This window comes from Neofelis nebulosa, chromosome 6 (assembly GCF_028018385.1).
Source record: "Neofelis nebulosa isolate mNeoNeb1 chromosome 6, mNeoNeb1.pri, whole genome shotgun sequence".
Taxonomy (NCBI): Eukaryota; Metazoa; Chordata; class Mammalia; order Carnivora; family Felidae; genus Neofelis; species Neofelis nebulosa.
In genome coordinates, this window is record NC_080787.1 from 87,733,843 (window position 1) to 87,748,626 (window position 14,784).

A 14,784-nucleotide genomic window follows, 5' to 3' on the forward strand; every position below is an offset into this window, starting at 1 on the left:
GGAGGTTGCAAAAATTATTGTGACTAATTGTGTTTACCCTTTTTGGTTAAGCTCATTGAAAATCAAAGTAGAATCTCCCTCTAGATAAATTCTATATTTTATTACATTTATAAAATCATAAAACAGTATGTCATCATCAATTTAAAAAAATAATTATATTGTTCTTGAAACTGTCAGAACATATTTTTTGACTGTGTATTACATAAAGAGGTAAGCAATCTGATATGGTGACCTAAATGTTCCCAGTTTAACCATTACAAGGCTTGGTTCTCTGGCTTTTGTTTGGAAACAGTGAATTAATTGCATCTTATAACATGTTTTCCTATGGAGAGGATCCGTTATAACAGCATACTAAATACTAGAGATTTTTGTTCTATAAAAGGTTTCAGGGTCTTAACTTTATCATTAGGGTTATACATTGTACAAACTTTGAAGAAACTTTATATCTTTAGTGTCTTTATATCTTTCTAAGATAAAAGGAATAATTTAAATTCATTTTGAGAATTACAAACTTTGGTAGTCGATTGTCTTCTTTTGTGCTCTAAGTTTGCAATTAATGAAGTTTAAATAAAACTTCAGTCTGGTGGATAAACTGGTTTGGGCTTTGACTTAATTGATTGGTCAGTTTGAAACTGTCAATTAATTAGTTTGCTTCCACCACCTCCTCTGCCCAACACCCCCCAGACCCTGAATGAGCAGTTGTTTATCTGAGTAACCTATTAGCCTGATTTTCTGTATTAGTATAGACTCTGGTAAGGAAGCTTATCCTAATGTATTTGCACTTTGACAAAGCACTTGTTCAATAGAAAGGACCATAAAAGTATTTATCATATTTTTGATGTGTATTGGTCAATAAAAAGCATTATTCATGGAAATCTAACTGGATGCAGTATTAGACGGGGTGCAACTCCAAAGGGAAAGTAGAGATCTTTCCGCGCTGGTAAGAAAGATACATCTACATCGAACACTATCTATATTGTAAGGATGCTGGGAAGCAGGCAGCTGGATGAAATCCTGAATCACCTCACACACAGCTGCTGCTTCACTCACTGTGAAGAGCAGGGTTATGCTGATTAAGCTACAGGTATTTGTAGAGGTGTTGTTGTTGTTGCTGTTTCCTTTTGTTGTTTTCTGGCAATCTGTGCATCACAGGCAAACAGGAATGGGTGGCTCTCTCCCTGCAGCAGCCTGTTATCAATCCAAATACTCCTCTTCACCTGTAATTTTGCCCTGGCCAAACTGTTTTTCCTTATTTGATTAGATTCTCCGTTTTCTTCTACCTTTCATCTTGTGTCTTCTGCCTAAAATTATTTGACTCCAGTCTTCATTCATCAAAAGGTACCCATGACCACCTTTTCACTGAAACCTTTGCTTATCGCTTGTTCTCATGTAAATACTTTGCCTATACCACTGTGCTGGAATTTTTTTTTACACATAACCTAGCAAAAAACAAACAAAAAAAGACATGTCCACAAATTCCTTGATACTCCTTGTTACAAAAGGTGCAGTTTAATTCAGCAATTCCTTAAGTGAAGGTTGGACTTAATTCTCGTGAATAGCATTCAGAAGAAGTAATGGAGTGTCAGTTGCAGGAATAGATTATAAAGATCTGCGGTTTCCTTCCAGGATGTTATGTCTTGTTGTCTCCTGAATCACTTTCTCTGGGGGAAACCAGTATTGTGAGAAGACTCAGAAAACCCTTGGAGAGGCTCACATGGGGAGGAGGAACTGAGACCTGCCAAAAGCAGTGACCTTGGAAAGTAATCCTTCCCACTGAGCCTTGAGATGCCTCCAGCTCCAGGCAACAGCCTGACCGAACCTTCACAAGAGACTCGTAGGCAAAATCACCCAGCGAAGCCTTGTGGAACAGCCACTGATCCTCAGGAACAGCGAGATAGTGTTTTTTTGTGTGCACTGCTAAGTTTGGGGTCATTTGCTTTACAGCAATAGGTAACTAATACACTTATAGTTCCTTACTTTCTCTTCTACTAAAGTATAAACTTTTGGAAGACAAGTATACCTGCTACTGATATTCCATTTTTAGTCAAGGTAATACGTGCCTACAGCTGTAAAAATAAAACCTCAAAAAACTTAATGCAATAAGAATTTACTTTTTCCTAACACCAAATCCAATATAGGTATATTTCTCTAAGTGGTGATTCAGGTGTTTAGGCTCCTGATATCTTTTGGCTCCACTGTTCGTTAGTCACCTCAGAGGCATATGTTACTTTCCTTGCATCTGGAGAGCTGAGAAACAAAAACAGAGTAAAAGAGGCATGTTGGCTCTTTAATGTCTTGGAATGGAAGAGAGCCATTGAATTTCACTCATATTTCATTCCTTTTAGAACTCAATCACATGGATCCATCTAGTCAGTCACACAGGAGGATAAAAAATAGTTTTCTTTTGTTCCTAAGGAGGAAAAGAACCAGATATGGGAAAAAACTAGCAATGTCTTCCACAAGTTTCTAAAATTTATAACATTTAAGTCAGTGTTCTAAAGAACAAGTTTCTAAACTTTATAACATTTAAGTCAGTGCTCTAAAGAACTTGTTGAATGAATGGATGGAATAAACTAATGAATTATCATAGAGTAAAATTTTATTTTAAAATTAGTTATCTAAATGTTGCATTCGATATTAATTCAAGACAAATGTTTATTGAGCAGTTACTGTGTGACACAGTTCTATGGGTTAGCACATAGCACATAGCAGCGATCAACAAAGACAAAATTTACTCCTGACATTCCAGTGAGTGAGAGATAATAAAAAATAAATAAGTAAATAAGATAATTTCCAATAGTAATTAATGTTCTGAAAAATATAAAATATTAATTTGACAGAATGACTGAGGAAGGGAAGGTGCAGGGCAAGTTTAGGTAGAGTGTTTAGAAATGTCTCTAGGAGGAGCTGATATTAGAACTGAAATCTGAACATGACCAAGTGTCTCTACAAAGATCCAGGGAAGAGCGCTGCATACTGAAGAAATAGAGCAAATGCCCTGAGGAAGGACTTCCCTCCTTAGCTGGTTGACGGGGAATGATGTCAGATAGGTAGGTAGCCGCCTGTTAAATAAGTATTTAGTGCGCGGCAATGAAGAGGGTGAAATTTTGGAGAGTTTTTAAGGAGAAAGATAACATAATTTGACATACATTAGGCTTTTTCTGTCTTGGGGCCAGTTTTCTAGAAGCAGAGCATGAGGCAATAAACAGTATCAGGACAGTTTCAGTGAGCAGGCAGCACAGACCTTGGAAGACACACAGTACATGATTTATTTTGCACATTTATTTAATAATTTTTTTAATGTTTTATTTATTTTGGAGACAGAGAGAGACAGAGCATGAACGGGGGAGGGTCAGAGAGAGAGGGAGACACAGAATCTAAAGCAGACTCCAGGCTCTGAGCTGTCAGCACAGAGCCCGACGTGGGGCTCGAACCCACGGACCGTGATATCATGACCTGAGCCGAAGTCGGACGCCCAACCGACTGAGCCACCCAGTCGCCCCTATTTAATAATTTTTAAAAGAAGCTACAACTTTTCAAAAATCACTAAGTTGGGAGTTATTTTGAAAGCTCTTATGGTTGGCACTCATTTATAATACAATAGTTGTTGTTATTCAGGCCAATGTTTACTCTTCCCCCCCTCCCCATTTCCCCATTTAATGTTGTCTTAATGTGGACTTTCACGCTTAGTCCTAAAATTAGAAGTGGAGAAATCCAAAGTTTTTCCTCCAGGTCAACTCTTAAATATCTTAACTGTTCCCTTTCTTTGGTTCAACATACCCTCTGTTTATCCTATTAAGGACAATTTTCGAAGAATTAATCAAAAACAGATTTAAAAGAAGGTAAAAAAAATCTGAAAACGAACAAACAAGCCCACTGACATAGATGTTTTCATAATGAATGGCAGATATCAATAGAAGATGTAACAGGTTATTGAAAAAGTTCTTGGCATTTAGTGCTTAAAAGCAGGTTCTATGAAGAAAAATCCTTTGCCGTACAACAGGTCCTGTGGTAAATTTGGGCAAGAAAATACTCTGCTGGATATGATAGGGACTATTGGTCACATGGTCCTCATCACCATGACCCCTAAAAAATAAAAACGTAATATACAAAGCATGAAGATACATATACAGCTCCAAAAACATGTCACCGATTCAGATTTGCAAAAGCTGGCAGCTTCCTGTTCCGTTGTAGTCGTGGAAGTGTTACGTTCCCTCCAGTGCAGATGTGTGCTGTAAGTGCACAATTAACATCTACTGAGACCCATAATCAGGGATTGTTTCTGGTTTTAAATTTAGATTGTCTATCAGAAGAGGCTTTTCATAGGCAGTTTGAAGCCACAAGAACTGATTTTCCCCCCAGCTTTATTGATATATAATTGACTTCTAACATTGTGTAGGTTTGAGGTGTCCAGTGTGGTGACTTGGTATACATAAATATTGTGAAATGATTAGCACAATAAGGTTAGTTAACACATCCTGACTTCACATAGTTTTCATTTTTTGTGTGGTGAGAACATTGAAACTCTACTCTCGTGGCAACTTTCAAGTATACAATACAGTATTGTTAACCATAATCACCTTGCTGCAAATTACAACTCCAGAACTTACTCATCTTATAAATGAAAGTTTGCACCCTTTGACCAACACCTCCCTATTCCTTCCTCACTCCCAAGTCTTTTGCAAGCACTGATCTACTCTGTTTCTAGAAGTTCAACTTTGCTGATTTTTTTTTAATTTGGCAAAAGAATTTTTTAGAGATAGATCTTATTTTCACAAAAACTTCTTAGACATTGTGATGTTTTAATATGTTCAAATGCTTTTGATTTGCCTTAACTTTGGATAAAAAACTCATTAATATGGCAAATCAGTTACAGAGAGGAAATTTCAATTAGATTTATCAAAAGTTATTCTTAATACAGGGTGCCTGGGTGGCTAAGTTGATTAAGAGTACGACTTTGGCTCTGATATCATGATATCAGATATATATCTGATATCATGATATCACAGTTCATAGGTTCGATCCCCACATTGGGCTCTGAACTGACAGTTTGGAGTGTAGAGCCTGCTTTCCATTCTGTGTCTCCCTCTTTTTCTCTCTCTGCCCCTCTCTCGCTGTGCTCTCTTTCAAAAATAAGTAAACTTTAAAAGGAATGTTAAAAAAAGTTATTCTTAATACAAGGATAGGTACACAACTATTCATGGCAATATTCAATGAAAAATTGCTAGGTAGAGATCTTTTAATCTATATAAAATTAGCTTATAAATAATGCATTATCACACCAAAATATATTTTAAATACATTAAATTTCTTCTAGATATCTTCCTTGGTCGATTAGTATTCGTAACGTATTCTTTTTTCCTCTTTAATTTCAAGTCTAATTCTATTTAAATCATCATAAATTCTCAATTAGTGAAAATTCCATTGCAAAGATTTTACTGAATTGGTGAGAGTATTGGTCCATTTTAATTTTGAAATTAAATTATAAACTGTTTTGTTACATAATAAAGTGAACTAATAGAATTAGGACAGTGACTAAGTAATTTAAAAATAAATATGTATTCAGTAGTCACTTTATAATTCTCACAATTCAGATTATAATTTCTCTCCCCCTCTCTCTCTCTCACACACACCCTAAATGAGAAAATATGGAGATAGAGACTCACGCAGGTTAAGTAGCAATAGTAAAACACACAAAACTAATTTTACTTTAAAATCTTCTTGATAGCAAAACACATTGGATCTCTTCTTTGAGAAATTTAGTGAGAAAATGACAATAGGAGACAGACCTCTGTACTCTGAGGTGAAGATGTGGCTGTATAGAAGCTATGTGTTTCTTGGGGCGCCTGGGTGGCTCAGTCAGTTAAGCAGCCGACTTTGGAGAATCTAAACCTCTAGCCTCTGGTTTTCTCTTCTGCAAAGCAGGTTAATATCTACTTTACAATGGTGTGAGGATTAGATTCCAAAAGGCCTGTTTTACCCAGTGGTATTTTTTCTTGCACTTTTTAAATGGATTGGCACATAAAATGAGAAGCCAGAAGAGGAAAGACACTCATTTGCCATGTTGTGCAAGTGAGAAGAGAACCGTACCCATGATGGTTGGGCAGCAGAAACTTAGCTAGATCGTGTAAAGCAAATGTTGTCTCTGCCAGCAGCGATCAGTGAGGGGTCTGTGACAAAGAAAAGGGATTCCATGCACCTGGCATCAAGATAGACAACTGTATTTGTTTTCTACTGCTGTGTATCACATTTCTACATATTCAGTGATTTAAAACATCACTTATTATCTCACAGTTTCTTTAGGTTGGAAGTTTGGCTCTGGCTTAGCTGGGTCCTCGTTCCAGGTTTCACACAGTTGAAATCAAGGTATCACCTGGGGCTGTAATCTTATCTGAAGCTCAAAGTCCACTTTCAAGCTCTGGTTGTTGGTGCAATTCATTTTCTTGTAGATATAGGATAGGTAGTGGTGCTTGGTTTCTAGAGGCCATGCATTGCTCTTTGCCATATGGCCTTGTCCACAGCATGGAAATTTGATTTCTCTAAGGTCAACATGAGCACATCTACTGCTGCTTCCTATTTTTTGCCCCTAGATCCTCTTTTATTTTTTATTTTTAAAAAAAAAATTTTTTTAACGTTTATTTATTTTTGAGACAGAGAGAGACAAAGCATGAATGGGGGAGGGTCAGAGAGAGAGGGAGACACAGAATCTGAAACAGGCTCCAGGCTCCGAGCTGTCAGCACAGAGCCGATGTGGGGCTCGAACTCACGGACCGCGAGATCGTGACCTGAGTTGAAGTCGGCCGCTTAACCTACTAAGCCACCCAGGCGCCCCTAGATCCTCTTTTAAATGCTTCACCTGATAAGGTCAGAACCACCCAAGATAAACTTTTTTGATTAACACAAACTCAACTGAATAGAGACCTTAATTATATCTTCAAGTTCCCTTTATCTTTTCCATGTAGAGTAACCTAATTACAGGAGTTATCTCATTATATTTATAAATCTCACCCACAATTTAAGGAGAGGAATTACAAAATGGGGTCATTTTACAATTTCATCATAGTTGATATTGGGATATTGTGATTGTCATCTCATGATCTATTTCACTTCTTTCCCTTATGTAGCAGTCACACAGTTTGGGACAATTGGGACAATACTTTGGTTCCTGGAATAAGCCCTGATTAGAATAAGCAAGTGCTGGAGTGCCTGGGTGGCTCAGTCAGTTGAGCATCCAATTCTTGGTTTTGGCTCAGGTCATGATACATATATATATCATATATATATGATGTACATATATATATGTACATATACATATACGTATATGTATATATGATAGATAATATGATACATATGATATAATATGTATCATGATATATATCATATATATATCATGATACATATTTTATCATATCATATATATATATCTCAAAAACATAAGCAAGTGCTTTTAAACATTTTAATGCAATTGATAAATACATAAACACGATGCATTGTAATCTAATGCAGATACACACATATAAATGTATAAATTAAAACATCTGGGATTACTTTGTAATTCGTTCTATTATTTTCTGATCTAGTCTAATGTAGTCTATTCCACTGCACAGGTAAATGTTAGTTGTACTTCATCAAATTGATATCACAAACCCATTCATGTATTATCATAGGAAGTAAAGACACATTGGACTAAGACAACCATTGTAACTCTATTCCCTTGCCAGTGACTGTTGTAGGAAAGCTAAACATTTTATCCCTCAGAATAAGACAGATGAAAAATTCAGAAGGAATGAGTTCTCCAGCAGGATAATTAGTAGGGAAATTGGGGCATTTAAAAGCAAAGAATCTGGAATACATGAGAGTGTGTATAGAAATATTTGCAACTATAAGTGGAAGACACATTACAAACTCATATTTGTTATCCCATTAAGGCTGTCCTGAGTTTTTAGCAAGCCATACTAGCATTGGTGGTGTCCCTATTCATTCTACATATTCTCCTCGATTGAGTAAAGCAATACTGTGGCTGAAGCCTTGTCTCGTTTCATTTGTTTCATGTCGCCATGCTTAGGAATGTAATGGGAGACTTGGAAGCTGGCATCACAGTTTTACATGTGCGATGGCAATACCAGAGTCTGAAATTCAGCTTCAGAGGATCAGGTTTGCGCACCATGTGAAGACTAATTGTATAAATGTCAGTCTTTTCGGGGGTTCATTAAATTTATTTAATTAACATCAATGTCAGTGAAAAAAAAATACCCAAGGCTTTCCTAAAAGCTGTTCCTATTCAAATATATGTTGATTGATAGAAGCCTATTGTTTCTCAGTTCCTGGTAAAGATCTTCACTGCATATATTACCTGGAGACTTCACCAAACACTGAGGTATTTGGAATTCTAATGGAAAAATAGCTTCTGTTCTCTTGGATAGAAAGTTCATTTTCATGAGCAGACCTGGTGACTCTCCCTATCCATCTACTGAGCATGTATCTACAACTTGATTGATTTCGACACATTCTTTACCAGCTAGTTATTGGTCACAGAATCCCATGAATAAAAATAAGAATCCGTTTATTGGTTGGCATATCAGAACATGTTAGGAAGGCCTGGTTTAAATTTATGAAATACCATATCGACTTTATTCCTAGGTATTAAGGCATAATAATAAACATGCAGCTCTGTGATTTCTTAATTGAAATGGACTTATTCAATATAATTTAAGTTTATTTTGTAAAATATTTAGTAAGTGATTACTAAATAATGAAAGCAATTAAGCCAGGAGTAGGGTCAGACTCTAAAGTGGCCATGCTGCTAACAAGAGTGTGAAAGGAAATATGAATCTAGTCACATCTTTCTTGAGCCTTATTATTGGCTACATAAAATGTATTAGTTCTCTGATATTTGTAAACAAAAAAGTGATTCTAACTTCTCTTGCAGAATAAGAAGAAACATGAAGTGACGAAACATATTGAACAGTGCAGATGGTAGATATCCATGATCGGTTTCAATGCACATTTGTGATTCGAGATGAATAGGTTATGGCAATCACAGTGATCCTATAGCAGGGCAGAGTATAAAGAACAGAGAAACAAATTAAATAAAAATCAAACGTATTCATTAAGAAGCACAAAATGTATCGGCATGTTTTTACTTAGCTTATAAGTACATTGTTTATCAAAGCCTTCAGCATATGGCAAAAATGAATTCTTTCTTTCCCTGTACCCTTAAATGCCTTTAAAGTCATCAAAAAGAATAATGCAGCACTAGAGAATAGGCCCAGAAATAGAAAAAAGCAGTAGAGAAAAACACAAACAAGTGAATCTATAAACCAGCAATCTAACTCCTAATGAGAGAGGAAAACTATAAGAATAGACTCAAATAAAAGCTATAGTTATAATATAATATTAACTTCCAAACAAAATGTAATTAAGTGTAGAGGCAAGACCTAGTTCCATAAATAGCTATCCATAATCATACACAATTGGCATGCCATTATTTTCTATTAGAAAAAAAGTAAATGAGAGTAAAATGCAATATTAAATGTCCGATAAAATTGAGCTCCTAATTAAGTCTTCAGCTGAATTAAGTAAGCATTTCCCTTTCACTTTTTCTTTATGTGTCATGTATAGGCTGTTAAAAATGCTTGGCGTCATTACAGTCAAAATAGATGTATTTTTGCCTGTTCTGAACAACATGAAGTTTGGCAGGAAATGAAGCACCCAAACCACAGCCAAATTACTGCATCCTTGAATTGCTCATGCAAGCAAGAAAAACCTATGGTCTCTTAAACTGGAAAAATAATTATACTTTTGTGACTTCTCTGTCCAGCACACAGTTTACAACAACTTCCTGCCACATCCAAAATAATCCTTTACTGGCACTCAACTGTAAGCAGTAGTTTAATCCACTGAATATTTATTATAGGATCCTCACTAACATTTCTTATATTAGTAAATTTTAAAGGAATGTTTAAATCCTTCACCTTTTTTGCAGCAAAGGGTGAATTTTTCCTCCAAATTGGTCACATTTCATTAGACTGTTACACTTTGGCCTTTTTTAATAAGCTTGAAATTTCTACATTTCAATTCCTAGAAAAGCTCAATTTTGTGGCTGAGGGAAAACATGTGGGGATATGTAGCCTTTAACCACTAAGTTTTACATTTAAATCCAGTGTCAGTTGTCAGTAACCAAGTGTCATTGCATCTCACAGCCATTCTAGAGCTGTTGAAAAAATTTCAGTCGCCTCGGTTTAATTTCTAGTGAATATGCTGCTTTTATTACTTCAAACTAAAGCCAGATCTGGCCAAAAATCATAGTGGGTCCACAATTAAAGGGGCCAAGAATTTAGATGCACTGAGTCTTAGTTGTGTGTGGAAATTCTAATTTATTTGGGAAACTTTTGCTCTCTTCTATAGTTTCCAAGAGTTTTAGAAAGAAACAAAAAATTATAACTCAAAAATTTCCGTTAGTATGTCATAATTATTTTCAAAAATTACTGATAAAGCTATGAAACTTTAAAATAAACTATGTTTCACCTATATTAAAAAAATACTTATGACTGCTGGTCTTGGCCATGATGAAGTAGCTGGTATCAATCCTATTATAAGAGCTTCATTTTTTTGTCATAAAAAATGATAAATACTGGAAATATATGCAAAACAAGTTTTTGAGACATTAGACAGCAAACAACAGAGTGCCACAGTTCTTGAGACAAAGAACCACACATTTACCTTGACTTTCTCTCAGAAAGCATTTTCCAAGTTACGTAAGGAAACAGAGCCTAAGCTGACGGCAACTCTGGATGGGGCAACAGAGTTTGCTATTCAGGCTTGCCTAAGGGGGTTAGCTGAGGTGTGGTGGATAGAAAAGAAGGAAACCACAAACACCAAATCTCAAAAGTCTGCATCAGAATGCCCAACATATCCTTGGCTAACTCATAAGTTGTGTATACGCAAGGCGAGACTCCAGGAGGCATAGCAGAGCTGAACAGAGATTTCAGAAGTCGCAAACTGCTGTGGAGATATTAGAATTCAAGCCCAGCCAGAGTGGAATGAACTTGATGAACAGCCCAGGCACTGAGTTGAGACTTCAAAGGACCACGCTCTTATAGCCAGGGCTGTCCTACCCCTAAGAAGTAAGGACAAGATTGAAATAGACCTGCTCTGGAAGAAGGTTAAAAACCTAGGCTTGAAGTGATCTAACTGCCTACTGGAAAATAAAACAACCTTCTTTGCAAGAATACAATATAATCTAGAACCCCAGCAATGGCCAACATCTAATATAAACTCACTAGGCATGTGAATAAGAAAGAAACAAGTGACAGATAATCAAGAGATAAAGTAGTTTGTAGTCACAGACCCAAGCAGGAACTAGATGTCAGTGTTAACAGACAAAACTTCAAATGTTATTAGATGTTGCTACATGTTTAAAAATTTAGAAAAAGGTGAACACAGGGACTAACAGATGGAGTAATTAAAAAGAGAACCAGACGACTAAAAAGAATTAAAAGACACTTTATAATTGGAAAATACAGTATCTGCAATAAGAACTCCTTTGATAGCTCTTGATTTGCATCAGCAATGTCACTGCAATTAATGGGGAAAAGAAAGTACTTTAAATAAATGGAGCTATAGCAAGTGGATATCTATATGGCAAACACATGAACTTTGACTCATTTCATTCCATTAATAAAAATCAACTTGTGGGGCACCTGGGTGACTCTGTCGGTTGGGTGTCGGACTTCAGCTCAGATCATGATCTCGCCGTTGGTCGGTTAGAGCCCCGCATCAGGCTCTGTGCTGACAGCTCAGAGCCTGCTTCAGATTCTGTGTCTCCCTCTCTCTCTGGCCCTCCCCTGCTCACACTCTGTCTCTGTCTCTGTCTCTCTCAAAAATAAATAAATGTTAAAATTTTTTTTTAAAAAATCAACTTGAAGTGGATCAAAAACCTAAATGTGAAAGTTAGAATACTAAACTTCTATTAGCAAACATATAAAAACATCTTCATACTCTGGAGAAGACAAAGATTTTAGTCATATACAAAAGGTACTGGCAATAAAAGGAACATGATAAATTTGACCTCATCAAAATGTGAAATTTTGCTCACTTAAGAGACCACTAAAATTTTAAATTCAAGGCAGATACTGGTAGAAAACATTTGCAATACATATGTCTGACAAAGACTTTTATCCAAAGTACATAAATAACTTTTACCAATCAGTTTGTAAAACACAAACAATTTTTGTTTCTTTTTTAACAGACAGAAGACTTAAACAGGCATGCACACAAGAAATAAAAGCAAAAAAGAATAACTGAATGGTCAATCAGATTATTTATCAACATCACTCATCATCAGGGAAATGAAAGTTAAATATATGAGTTAGAGTCAAAGTATAACTAAAACATACTTTCCAGATTGAGTCAACAAAACAGACTTGCAACGTCAAAAGTTGGAAATGATATAGAGCCACTAAAAAGCTCATATATCACTGGGAGGAGCTTGAAAAGTATAAGTAATTGTATTTTATAAATTGACATGGTAATCCCATTACTAGATAATATCCCAGAAAAAAAAAAAAAGGTACATTTTTTCAATTCATGGCCAGTGTATTCATGACAGACCACTACTAGAAACAATCAGGGCAAAACTCAAAAAACAGAAGAATGGATAAATAAATTGTAGTATATTCATTCAATGGACTACAACTCAGAAATTAAAAAAAAAAAACAAGATTGTGATATTGATACACATAACAGCATGGATAACCCTCAAACAACATTATGTTTATTGAAATTAGCCAGGAAACAGAGACATTTTGTGATTCAACTTATTTTAGGTAAATAAAGGGAGAGGGACAAATCTATTTATGGAAATAGAAACTGTAAAAAGGATTACCTCTGAGGAGTAAAGGGAAGGGAGGCGATTGTCCCAAGGGAACATTCTAGGTAATGAAAATATTCTTATGAGTACACGCATATACAAAATTCATTAATCTGTATACTTCATATCTGTACATTTCAATGTATGTCAATTTTATTTCAATTTTAAAAATCCATTGCATGGCTGTAACAGTTGTCGAGAAACTGCAAAAATCTGATTTGTGACTTCAAATACAAGTGGATCAAAAGCATCTCATTTAAGCACAAAAAGAAAACAAAGAATGGAAAAGCAAAGTGAGAGATATGTGGGAAATGGTCAGATGATCTTATACATGCTTAATTGGAGTATCAGGAGGAGAGATGATAGAGAATGGGATATAAGTGATAGTTCAGGAAATCACAGCTAAGAATAAAAGAGAGAGAGAGAGAGAGAGAGAGAGGGAGGAAGCCAAACCATAAGAAACTCTTAAAAACTGAGAATAAACTGAGGGTTGATGGGAGGGTGGGAGGGAGGAGAGGGTAGGTGAGGGGTATTGAGGAGGGCACCTGTTGGGATGAGCACTGGGTGTTGTATGGAAACCAATTTGACAATAAATTGCATATTAAAAAAATAAATAAATAAAACAAAATAAAGACATTAATCCATAATTTCAAAAATGACAGTGAACTCTGACCAGAAAAAAAAATAAAGAAAAATAATGAACTTACATTATGGTCAAAAACTGCTAAAAACTAAAATATAGACTCATAAAAACATCAAGAGGAAAGAAAGACACATTACCTTCAGTGGAACAAGAGAAATGTCTGACTTTTCAATAACACTATAGAAGCCAAAAGACAGTGAATAGACATCTTGAAAATGGTAAAAGAAAAAAAAAAGCTTTCTCACTTAGAATTCTATATTTATTTAAAATATATTTTAAAAATAAAAATGATATACAAGTTTAAAAAAAACTATCTGTCACCAAAAGACTTGCACTACAAGAAATACTAACGAAAGTTCTTTAACCTAAAAAAATTATCTCATATGGAAGCATGAAAGTGCAAGAATGAATTAGCAACATAGAATGAATGTATGTGAAAATGTGAGCAAAAACTGACTGTTTAAAACAACATGAATTTTAATGTTTTATGAGGTATATAATATATGAAGAAATAAAATACATGAGAATAATAGAATAAAGATGGACATTATAGATGAAATTCAACACCAGCTATCGTATGGAAGTGTTGAATCACTATACTGTCTACCTGAAACTAATATTACACTGTATGTTAACTAACTGGAATTTAATAAAGACAATAAAAACATAAAGTAAGCTCTTCCAGGGGTTTTTGTGTTGTTTGGGATATGGCAAAAATAACTATATATAGTAGACAATAAGAATATGTTGTGTAATTTTAGTGTCATCAGTAAAAAAAAGACTAATAGAAGAGGTTAGATGGATTAATGTGAAATTCTTAATTAACACAAAAGAAGGGAGTAATGGAGGAATAAAGTAACAAAAACACTCTTGGCACAAATAGGAAAAACAGTGGAGCTAAGCCTATTTCATCAAAACTCACATTAAACAATATTTATCAATATCTGACATAGGTACAGAACATACTTTAAAATCATAACCTGTGTTAAATCGTCAAAAGTCCAGCAGCTATAAATAATTTTTAAAAATTAAGGAAGAAACAGATTTTAAAGTTTAGTTTCCATTCTCATGTTTATTTGTCATGTTCAATTTATTGTGTAAGTATGCTATATTATTATGAACAAAAGGTGATATACTGGATGGATGGACTTGATATCACAGGAAATGTACTCACTCATGAAAGATAAATGTTATATACATCTATTTGTATGTTAAGAATACTTTGTATTTTTCACATTTTGCTTTGACTTTTTTTCATGCTTATTTATCT